This window comes from Microtus pennsylvanicus, chromosome 5 (assembly GCF_037038515.1).
Source record: "Microtus pennsylvanicus isolate mMicPen1 chromosome 5, mMicPen1.hap1, whole genome shotgun sequence".
Classification (NCBI taxonomy): domain Eukaryota; kingdom Metazoa; phylum Chordata; class Mammalia; order Rodentia; family Cricetidae; genus Microtus; species Microtus pennsylvanicus.
In genome coordinates, this window is record NC_134583.1 from 60,787,144 (window position 1) to 60,799,380 (window position 12,237).

The 12,237-nt window shown below is 43.5% G+C and overlaps 1 protein-coding gene and 1 pseudogene across 1 annotated transcript in view; both read right to left on the reverse strand.

Moving 5' to 3' along the window:
- The window catches only part of LOC142849626 (laminin subunit alpha-1-like), an 82,606-nt gene that overhangs the window by 5,924 nt on the left and 64,445 nt on the right, over positions 1-12,237 (reverse strand). The window lies entirely within an intron of this gene.
- Positions 3,372-5,273, reverse strand: LOC142850949 (tudor and KH domain-containing protein-like; annotated as a pseudogene).

The following is a 12,237-nucleotide window of genomic DNA, read 5'->3' on the forward strand; positions in this document are numbered from 1 at the left end:
CCGTCCTGGAACTAGCTCTTGTAGACCAGACTGGTCTCGAACTCACAAGATCCACCTGCCTCTGCCTCCCGAGTGCTGGGATTAAAGGCATGCGCCACCACCGCCCGGCAGGATACAATACTTTGAAAAAGAGATTCTTCTTTTGTTTTCACAGAAGATGAGACCCTGTGGATTGTTTCTATTCCAATATGGTATGATGGACCACACCCTCCTGAAGGGTTGCTGTGAACACCTGCAAAAAATTACTTCACTCGACTGCTAACTGAGATGAACCTAATACACAGGTTATACCCTGAAATACCTGATTAACAGCGCCCCCATACAGCAGGAAGCAGTTTGGAGAGAAATAACTGTGCCCATGTTCCCATATATTGTTTATAAATGTTCTTTTACATTTAAAGGGGGATATGATATAGGTATGAATAATTTACATTAATATGGATTTTGCTTTAGTGATATAAATTTAAGGTCAATTTTGTTATATGTATATGTGTTTCTGATTTTGATTAAGGTATTGTGATTATGTAGTTCATTTAAAAATGTAATGTATATAGGTTGTTAATAGATAATCATCTATAATAGTCAAGTTTGTAGTCATGTTAGTTAGACTTTCTAGATGTACATAGATATATTTTAGATAGGCATTCTTCATATCTTTCAAAGATTATAAAATATGGCATTTTAAATGTTTTAATAACTTAGGACTTTTCATGACAATGAGACACTCTGATCCTGGCAGCACCAATCTACTTCAAGAGGAAGATGGGCATCGAAGAGGATCCTTATGGAGTTTGGTAGCCATTTGGGCAAGAAACTGCTCTTGCCTGGACTATTGCATAAACTGGACACAGAACCCACAGAGAAAGGACTGCTGAACTTGCCTAAAGGTGAGATGATCTTTCGGGGTTCCTGATTCATGAAGGAGTCTGCGAGACATTCTTCAGGACAAGCAGATAGTGACTGCCTTTAAAATTTCCTGCTTCATTGAAATGTCTGCTGGAAACTATGGACCTGTAGGCCAAAGATGGATTCCCCAATGGTACGGAGGAACTTTGGGTGACTGTCTAGGCAGTGATATGTCTCTGTCATTTCTAGAGTTTGTAAGTTGCTTACTTCTTATTTACTTAGGTTATATTGTATCTTTCTGTAGTCTTTGATGGAGTTAAAGAATAGTTAGTCATAGTTATAGTTTTCCTTAGTTATAAAAAAGATAAAATAGATGTAAATATTGTAACTTTTACTTGATAACAGTTTTGTTATATGTAATTTTGCTATGTTAAAGTTAAAGCCTTTCCTTTTTGTTTAAACAGAAAAAGGGGAAATGATGGAGGAAGGTCATTGGCTAATAAAGAAACTGCCTTGGCCCATTTTATTGGTTAGAACATAGGTGGGTGGAGTAAACAGAACAGAATGCTGGGAGGAAGAGGAAGTGAGCTCAGACTCAACAGCTCTGCTCTCTGGAGCAGAGGCCACGCTCCCCTCTCCCGGGCAGAAGCATGTGATGAAGCAAGCCGCCAGGTCAGACATGCTAAATCTTTCCCGGTAAGACCGGTGCTACACAGTTTATTAGAGATGGGTTGATAGGGATATCAGAATTAGCAGTAAGAGCTAGAGCTAATGAGCCAAGCAGTGTTTAAATGAATGCAATTTGTGTGTTGTTGTTTCAGGGCATAAGCTAGCCAGGCGGCCGGGGTGCTGGGGACGCAGCCCCGCCGCTCCAATTACAACAAAACACAATTCAGACTTTTCCCTATCCAGCAAATGGATACAGTTGTGTGTCTCCTTTTGATCTCCAGATACATCTTCAACCTCAGCAGGATCCATTTCTACAACTGATAAGTCCCCCTGCCCTGCTGCCTGATGTATTGGGCTAAGTTTCTCATTTGTCATATTAGAGTTAGACAATGAGATTATTTAATGATCACTTTGACATCAAATACAGATCAGTGAAAGAAAGCTCATTTTAAAGTACTCCCTTCTCTGGGTTCCTCCACAGATCCATCTTCAACCTCAGCAGAAGAGGCAAGCTCCTCTGGTAATGTTTTCTCTTATCACATTTTTTTAAAAAGTATAATTTATTTTAGCCCCATTTTTTAAAATTGGCAAATATGGTGATTAGCTTCAGTGTGTCATTTTTATACACTTCGTTCTCATCACCCCCCACACAGCATATTTGTAACATTTGTAACATTCCATTCCAGGAAGCCCCTCTCTGTTTTGTCACGTGTTCTATTACCACTTTTTTTTTGTAAATTTTTTCTCCTCCTAACACCCTTCTTTTGTTTGTTGACCTATATTTGCCCATATGTGTATAAATGCATATATTTAAAACTAAGATCTGTATATGAGAGAAAATGTGGTATTCCTCTTTCTGAGTCTGTTAACTCACAGTTCCACCGGTTTTCTTTTGGAGTTCATAATTTCATTTTTCTTTATAGCTGAATACAATTCCATTGTGCACATGTACCACACTTTCATTATCCACCCATTTGGTAATGAATTCTCAGATCCTGTGAACATCATAGCACTTAACATGGATGTGCAAGTGTCTCTGGTAGGACTTAGGTTCCTTGGGTATGCATTCAGCAGTAGCATAGTTGGGTCATATGGTAGTTCTAATTTTAGTTTTTTGAGACCCATCCACATGAATTTTCTTTCTTTTTTTTAAAGATAATTTTATAAAGAACTTTATTCGGAAAACAGTCCCCCAGATTATTCAAGCAGGACTGCACCTTCTCTCTCTAGGTAGCTGTACACATGGACACATGCTAGAAATTTACAGCATTTTCTGTTACCTCTGCATTTCTTCTACCTGTATTTTAATACTGTTCAAAAAGAAATAGCTAAAGGACTATTTCAAAAGAACCATCTCCAGTCATCTCAGCACTGGGAGTGGGGGTAGTACTCTCCTCTTCACGAGGCTTTTAAACATATTCATGCCAATTTTCCCTTTGTCTCCTGATGACTCCAATCTTGAGTCTACCAAATACTTCCCTCTACTACAGTCACCTGGGAAGGTGAGTCAGAAACCTGAAGAATCATCACTTCGAATGCCCAAACCCTGGCTGCTCCCCAGCCCCAAAAAGAATGCGGTCAGCAGTAATGCAAATTATTACTGGCACAAGAGACTGAGCCTGATATGCAGATCCTGGGAATTACACAGCAGCATTCAAACACTGGAAAATGGGGAGGAGCCAGGAGTGACGTGGAGAAATCTATTTGTTTCTACCTTTCACCTTGTGGTAGGTCCAATGGAACAGAAAATGGATTTGATCCACAGCAAGCCACACCAGGAGAAATTAAGAAAAGAAAAGAAAAACTTCATGGATCTCTCTGTCACAGATTCCTCTCTCCTGGCATCAAATCGCAGCAAAGCAGACAGCTGGTCCAGCAGCTGCAGCCTAGACTTCAGCATAAATCATCTTCAGGGTTATCATAGAAGCAGCTGATAAGCTGCGGCAGGACAGGGGATGTGGTAGCTCTTCCGGGCTCCTTTTGGTCTCAGTGAAGGTAAGAGAAGCATCTGTTTCTGTGACCATGTCCTTCCACATATCTGGGACGGTTCTGTTTTCTTCTATGTCTTCAGGAATTTCTACTGCATATCCTTTAAGAACTAATTCTAGCCCCATATCAAGTTTCTTCCCGTTGCTGGTATCATATCAATATATTTTTGGCCATGTTAAGATTCCAGCCTGGATACAGCTAGAGACCTTGGCCACGAGGGGCTTCCAGTCAACAGTGAGTGAGTCTTTCAAACTCATCTAGAGCGTCCTCTTCCCACTGCTCACCTGAGGGGGCAATCCGTGCTGGACTGCATTCTATTGTTTGAAATACAAGCCTTAGAAAGTCGCTCCTGGGGCTGGAGAGATGGCTCAGGGGTTAAGAGCACTGATTGCTCTTCCAGAGGACCTGGGTTTAATTCCCAGCACCCACATGACAGCTCAAACTGTCTGTAACTCTCGTTCCAAGGGATCTGATTCCCACATACAGATATACTTGCAGGCAAAACACCAATGTAGATAAAATAAAAATAAGTAAATTTAAAAAAAAAGAAAGAAGAAATATACTCCTGAGAGCTCTTAGATACTTCAGTGAACAATCTCCATTATCTCCAAAGTCAACAAAGTAGAGGTCCAAATTCCCATTTTCCAAGGTACCAAGAATATGGGCTGCATACCAGGAGCCCTCTATAGATAAAGGAGCTGCTACAATGTCTCCTACATGCGCAGTCAAGTCTTCAGGCAGACTATTCTCATAATGCTGGGTCATCTCACTGACAAGTTTATCCAATTGGAGGCTGCGGGGGGCCAATGATTTGGATCCAGAAGTGGTTAGGGTGTTCAGAAGCAGAAACGTAGACTTCTCAGTACTCATCAGCATGGAAACTGAAGCCAGGACTAGGAATTTCAAACATGAACATCTCTGAACTGCTCTGGGCACCAGAATTCTGAAATCTGTCATCTTTAGGTTTCTCCAGGTCCAGTATCAACCATATCATCGCCTCCTTTGCAGAGAGGAACCTCCGGGGGTGCAGCTGGCCCCATGCTGGAATTGGTATTCTTCCATCAAGCTGCTTCTCCAGCTCCCCCTGGCTCTGTCCCTGCCTCTCCTTGCACACTGATCGGCTGCTTTCGTGGGACTCTGGTTTCTGCAGAATGGGCAATTCTTTTCCGAAGCTCTTCATCTTCCGAAACTTTTTCCAATATCAGATGCTTAGCTGCTACCACTTCCTTCTGCATTCCTGAGATTTTTATAAGTCTCGGCAGTAGTAACGTTCCCGCTGATTTTTTGTCACAGTGATTTTGGCTCCAGAGACCTTACAGATAGAGCGAATCATCTCGCCACCTCTCCCTATGATTCTGCCCACAGATCTCTGGGGCAGTGAGAGTTGCTCAGACACTGGGGTGTTCTCTGTCAGGATCTGATGGATGCTGCCTTGGCCCTGCACACCTGAACAGGAAACCCTCTGATCAGCAGCACTCGCTCATCGCCTACATCCTCTGCGTCCACATCAATCCGAGCGCCTGTCTGCTCCCTCAGCTGTTTAGTATTGGCTCCTTGTCGACCAAGGGCGAGCTTCACAGCCTCCTGCGGAACTCGCGTCTCTATCTCGGTGTCATCTTCGCCAACTAATGTCAATCGCTCTTCTCTGCTTTCCCTGTATCGGCGGTCTAGGATGTAGGCAACTGTTGCACTTGCTGGGATCCCAAGGCCCAGGGCTATTTTTTTTTAATAGTGGACAGGCTTGTCCATGAAGTTCATTCAGTGGGCATTTTCTGCTGCACTCTGATTTAACTCCTCCAAGTCGCTCACTACACGCTTTGCCTGGCACCTCACCCGCGCCACTGCCCGGTCGCTCCCCACGTGGATTTTCATAGCGGCTCTACCTGTTTCCACTTCCACGAGTAGTGATGAGTTTTCCCCCACATCTTCGTCAACATTTGGTCATTGAATTTCTCAGATGGCAACCATTCTGAATTAGTTAAGAAGAAAGTAGTCTTTTTTTTTTAGTTATATGTATGAGTCTGTATTCAAGTATGTAAAGATGTGAAGAAGGTAGGTGCTCTCTGAGTCCAGAAGAGGTTATTGAATCTCTGGAGCTGGCATCACAAGCACTGATGAGGTCCGTGATGTGGGTGCTGGAAACTGAGCTTGAATCCTCTGCAGGAGCAGTACTTGTTCTTAACCACTGACCATCTCTTCAGCCCTAGAAGTAGTCTTACCTTGCACTTTCCTGATGGGCTAAGGATGGTGAACAACTTTGAACATATTTGTTGGTCATTTGCATTTCTTCCTTGTTGAATTGTCTATTCCGTTGTCAGCCCATCTCTTGTTTGACAGTTTGAGGACCCAGGGATTTCATTTTTGCTGTCCTTCATGTATTCTAGATAACAGCCACCTGTCTGAGTTAGCTGGAGATTTTCTCCCATTTTGTGAACTGTGTGCTCACTCTGCTCATGGTTTCCTTTGCTGTGCAGGAGCTTTTACATTTCATGTAGTCCCGTTTTTAATTATATAATTTATATACTCTGTTAATAGAGTCCTGTTCAGAAAGTTGTTGCCTATTTATGCACCTATAAGCTTTTTTTTCCCCCAAGTTGTCTTCTTGAAGTTTCCACATTTTATGTTTTACTTTAAGGTCCTTGATCTATCTTGAATGGATTTTGTGCAGAGAGTGAGAGATACAGATCCAAGTCTATTGTTCCATAGCCACCCAGCTTGTTGACCAGGCCTTTTCTCTCCATCATGTATTATTTCCTGACCCCAAGGGTTAAGATTTTATTTACCAAGTCTTTTCTTATTGCTGAACATAAAAATAAAAGTGTTGCTACAATCTTGGAGTAACTGGTAAACATAGTTGACCAAGCAATCATAACTATCCATATCTCAGCAAGAGACTTAAATGAAAAATGAACAACCTTTACAGTTTTGTTGGAGCAGGGTTCCCAAGATTGGTGTTGGCAATTACTACTGCCAATGAGAGGTTAAGTGGGGGAGAGCAGGGTGTCATGGGAACACTCATTGGCTCCTTGAGTGGGTGTGTCTCCTGGACTTTGTGTCATGGCTTTCCTAAACATCTACCAAAGCTACAAACAACCCACCAATACATATCAACTGATTGATTATGGTTTTGCAAGGGATTTAACAATCTTCTCTTTCATCATCTGTTCTCTCTCTCTCTCTCATCTTTCATCTTTCTCTCTCTCTCTCTCATCTTTCATCTTTCTCTCTCTTTCTCTCCACCTTTCCTGTTTTCTCCTTCCTCATCTTCACCTTCCCCAGCTTCTCCATCATGTCCTTACTCTTCTCCTTCACCAATGACTTGGGCTTTGCCATTTTCTCCTTCTATATCTTCATTCTTTTCTTCAACAAGCTCTTCTTTCTCACTGTCATCTTCTTCATCCTTCTTCTCTTCAGTACAGCATCAAACTCTGTATCTGAACCAGGGAATTCCTGGTTTTCTTGGTGACAATCATCTGGGACAGGAGATTGAGAACACTCTCTCAGTAATTATTCACATCAGTGGCCTCATGGTCAACAAATCCAAGGGTTTTTTTTTTTGATTTCCCAAGGTTTCCACAGGTCTTAAAGTGCTGATATCTTTCCATATATTTCCATTTAGATCTAGATGTGTGAGATCTAAACGTGTCTTTCTCAATATGTCCAGACCGCTAGCTATTCTACTATCTCTGAGCTCAAGCTTTTAAATTTTAGTGCCATGAGGATATTTGAGCCTGACGTCAAGCCTACACTAATTAAAATGAGGAGATCTAAATTCACAGATTCTGTTGTTGGACTCTAGAGTTTCCCATCAGTTGATTTTCAGCTATGCAAGACAATCCCTCTAACGACTGGTAACTCAGCTTTTGGTAGATCATCTTCCCCATGCCCATGGTCCCTTTGTGCCTTGTCTTCAAATTTAACTTCCCATGGTGGGAGTGAAGATGGAAGTGGTGTCCTCAACTGCATGGCCAGGACTGTGAGAGGAGTTGGCTGGCAGTCCAGTCTGGAACAGCAGAAGGCATGCAGTTGTCCCTCTGCTGATGAGTGTGGCCCCTGGGGCTTCTTCTGTCCCATGGGTTCTTAGGCTTGATCTCTTGCAAGTTGAGTCATACTTGCTAATTTTTCTTCTTTATGTATTTCAGGCTGTGTTATTGTCTCAGCTTGTTGTAGAACCCTGACATTCATTCCTCTGCTCGGTCTTGTCCAATGGGGATGCTTTCTACCAGGCTTTCACTTGAAAGACTCTTACTTTCAGAATTTCCATTGGTTTTTCCAGTGCCAGTTCTGTGAGCGGTTCACAGCTAATACCGGCAAGAAGGTCAGCCCTGGAGGCAGTGTCCCAGCTGGGGGCCAGCAACAGACTGACCAGCTCCTTTTCCTGCTTCAGTCCACACTCCATTCACATGTGACCTAGTCTCCCATAGTATCTCATAGTGTGGGATACGTCCTCTGAGAACTATAGCTCACAGTGGATACTGGGTCAGAGAGCTGTCCGGAGCGCTGTAGGGGCATGCTTAGTCCTTCTCCTCAGTTATGTTCATGAACACACAACACAGCTTCTAATTCCCCGTCTTATCCAGAAGTTCACGTTTCTTAAACACAAGGAGAACCTTTCCCTTTCTAATTGGTCAATGTCATCGTTATGTCTCATCTTTTTTTCCTGTAGATACTTCTTCAACCTCAGCAGAAGAGAGCTCTCCAAATGGTAAATCCCCACTGTGCTATTTAAACTAGAGATGAGTTTCTTATTTATTAGGTTTATTTCAAAACTGAAGCTGCTTAATGATCCTATTGACCAAAGTAGAGATAGTGAAAACTGCCCCCAGTGTCATTCCGTAGGATTTCAAACATCCTGTTCTTTTGGTTTACACACAGATGTGACTTTAGTCGCATAGAGATGTCTGGGAATCTTTTCAGCCTGTTACATTTCTTAAGTTAAACAGTCAGGGCTTGCTGCTTTCTTCTGGCAAATGAACTAGCTCTGTCTCTTCCACTCTTTGTCTGTAGATACTTCTTCAGCCTCAGTGGAAGTGACCTCTCCAGGCGGTAAGTCCTGTCTTTAAACTTCGTTAATGGGCTTCATGTTTCTCGTGTTGTTTGATAAAATGAGCCTGTTTAACAATCCCCTTGCCATCAAATAAATGTTACCTCAATGACAATCATTTAAAGCAATCTCTCCTCTGGTTTACACTGAGATGCTGCCAAGATCTCTGGGAATCTGTCCAGCCTGTCCCGTTTCTTAACTGAAACACAACTATAGCTTTTGTTCGTTCTATTTGGGAATGAGACATCTGTGTCCTAAACTTTGTCTATAACATAAGCCTGATACACACAGAAACCCTAGATCCTCCCCACAGAGACGGTCTTCATGTTTCTTCACTCAGTCACAGACGCTGAAGTGACCCTTCTACAGCAGGCACCTTCTGCCCATGTCCTAATCTTGATCAGGTGAACCTGAGGGAGGCTGGGCAGAGGGTCCACATCTCATTTGATTGGTTGTGTTGTTTCAGATCTTGCTTCTACCCAACCAGCATACCAGAACACAGACAGACAGACAGACAGACAGACACACACACACACACACCAAAGAGGTTGTGACAAAAATTCTTTTTGTTCTTTTGTTTTACACCATACTGTAGGTCAAACCAAAACATTCTTCTCCCCTTTCCACTTCAGCCGAGGCCCCTTCTTCCCTGGGTGTGTTCCATGCTCATTGCGGTCCCCAGGGGAGCCACTTTCTGAGCAGCAGCAGCCAAAGAACAGGCCCAGAACAGCACTGCTCCTAGCTCCTTCTCTTCCAGGAGAAGTCAGAAGAGAGGAAATTGGTGATGAGAGACAAGTCAGGTTCCCTAGAGCATTCAGGAAGGAGCCCTCTGATGCCCTGTCTGTCATTAATGTGACTGTTAACTCTTACCTTCCCTCTTTTCCCATTCACCACCCCGAGCCCAGCATGAATGCAATCCTCACTTATGCTCCCAAATTACAGAGCAGTTAGAAAGAGCATGGGGCCCTGGGCCTTGAGGGTTGTGCAGAGAATGACCCGTTCCTGTTACACAGGAGACTTCCTCTGAAGTCTCCATTTTTTTCAGTCCTAAAACAGTGATAAGATTTTTCCAGATTAGTCTTTGTAAGAGTTAAGGGAGTGGCTTGTCTGGCATGCTGGAACTGTGCACCAGAAGAATGATCGTAAGCCGTGTTCCACACGCCAACTTATACGCCCTGCCGTGCCGACACGTGGAAACACATAAGTACATACTGCTCTAGAATAGCTATTACTGTAGACCCGGCGTCTCATGTAAAATGTCAGTGAAGTCACATACCAATCCCTTCTTTACACTGCTTTTCTTTTCAGACCCAGTTCCAGCCCTGACAGAAGTGACTCTGCCGCCTGGTAATGACCGCCATGCTTGTTGCTGGGGTAAAGCTCCTTTCTCTACGCCATCCCGTTTCATCTCACCGTCGGTTCCTAACTTCTCTTTCCTGCTTCCCTCTGTGTAGTTGAATAGAATATTCCATCTTTCTCACTTAAAATTGCACCTGAGGAATATCCTCCTCCCCTTTGTTCTCTGCCCTTATAAAATGTTGCCTAATGCCGGATTGGTGAAGCACACCCTTGATTGTCATCATTCAGGAGGCAGAGGCCCATGAGTTTCGGTGGGTTTGAATCAACTTAGTCTCTATAAGAAGTTCCAGGGGCTAGCCAGGACTAAGAAGTGAGACTTTGTCTCAAAAAAAAAAAGTTGCCTATAAATATTGAATTGTTTTTCCTTTCAAAAAATTAGCATATAAAGTTCTTTTTTGAGCACTTAACAAATTGTTTTGCTCTTGGAGAATACACAAAACATAACAATATTCGTCACCGTTTGAGACCATGCTATCATATCAAGTAAAACATCAAGGACTGCATTCCTGTGCCTGATGGATTGGGATCTGAAATAACAGAGAGCATTTCCCCTTCAGCTCGAAGCTGAAACGTGAGCCTGTGAGGGTGCCCATTTGTAAGCCTCTAATCTTATCCCTTTGCCTGGCAGGCTTTGTTTTTTTTCTACTCGCTAAAATAATAAGGCGTCTGTTGATACTGTCAGGATCCCATTCTTTTTCTCTTAGGTTTCTCACACCTTACAGGAAGAGGGTAACGAGCCTGTAGGTGTATTACCCGCCAACATGTGCACAGTGTGGTCACACAGGCTTGGCAGTCACCTTCAGACCTCCCTCAGAAGACACCGTGTGTATTCATGAGTTGTACTTTTCTCATTGCTCAAAGCAAGTCAGGACCTCATCCGTGCTGGGCGAACACTCTCTGTAATGAACTGTACCCTTGGCCCATTCTCCTAGCGGCTCAAGTATCCTGCTTTCGGTATTATAATACCAAGTAGATGAAGAGAGGGCAACTATCGTAGACCCTCACGCTGTAGTCAGAACTAATGCCTGTGGATTTAATACTCACTAAGCTTTTTCTTTGGGCCTAACAGTACAGGGCTGACTAACTACTACAGAGACAAATCACCTGGTAACTGTCTGTAAGCAGGGCACCTCACAGATACAGCCATGTGCACATGGTAATACAGGCATACCTCCCACAGGGATGTTTCCGTCAACAATGGAACATGCCTATACACACACAACAGCGATTCCTTAGTCTGTGTCCTAGTGAACCCATGGCCGCTTCTTGGGTCTAACAACCAAGTCTCCTAACCACACATTTCTCAGGATGGATCTTCATGATTAAGCAACATAGTTGTATGGGTTTTGCTTTTTTATTGTTTTCTATTCAAAACTAAGCTTATTTTTTTTTGAAGTAGATATATGCTGTAGTGCCCTGTGGATGAACACCAAGGCTGTTGCCGGCGTATGACTCCCGGAGAATCCTTTGGGAGCTCAGTCTGTGTAAAAGGGTAGAATGGCTAAATTGCATAATACAGCTTGTTGCTAAGGCATTGCCTCTTAACAATACTAGTATTTGTCAGGTGGCGGTGGCGCATGCCTTAAATCCCAGCTCTCAGGAAGCAGAGCAAGCTTAAATGTAGAAAAAGACAGAAACCAGAGCTCGCCCATGCAGTGGGGTTTGCAGTCCCCATTCTTCTGCTCCCACCGATCTCGATATTGATAACATCTGTGTTCTCAGCGCCACTTCACCTGGGTCAGGATCCATCTCTGTCTCTTTATGTTGCATGTTCTTGGATAGCCTCATGCCATCACACTCCAGCTGCAATGGTTGGTCTACTGATGGCTGACTGTCCTCCTCTGGTGTTTCAGACCTGGGACAATCACTTTTCGTCTCTCCTAAACAGGTCACGCTGACACACACACACACACACACACACACACACACACACACACACGTCAGTAAAAGTAAAGCCAAGGTGATAGATAGTAAGTCAGTGGTTCCTAGCACTGTGACCCTCTAATACAGTTCCTCACGTTGTGAGGACCCCCAAGCATAAAATTATTTGTTGCTAGTTCATAACTATAATTTTGCTACTGTTGTGAGCTGTAGGGTAAATATCTGCTATGCAGCCCACCGTTAAGAACCATGGAGTCAGGGATGCTGGGCAGGCTCAGCCCACCCCAGAATGCTGCCTGTAGTGCATATGGACAGCCCCTGAGCTACACAGCAATGTACCAGCTTCCCTCTCTCTCCTGCAGCTCAGCTGTCCTGTTTGCCTCACCTTTTCCAAGCCGTCATTGACCGAGGTTATCTCTAGAGATTAGGCTACTCCTCCTGGGACATCC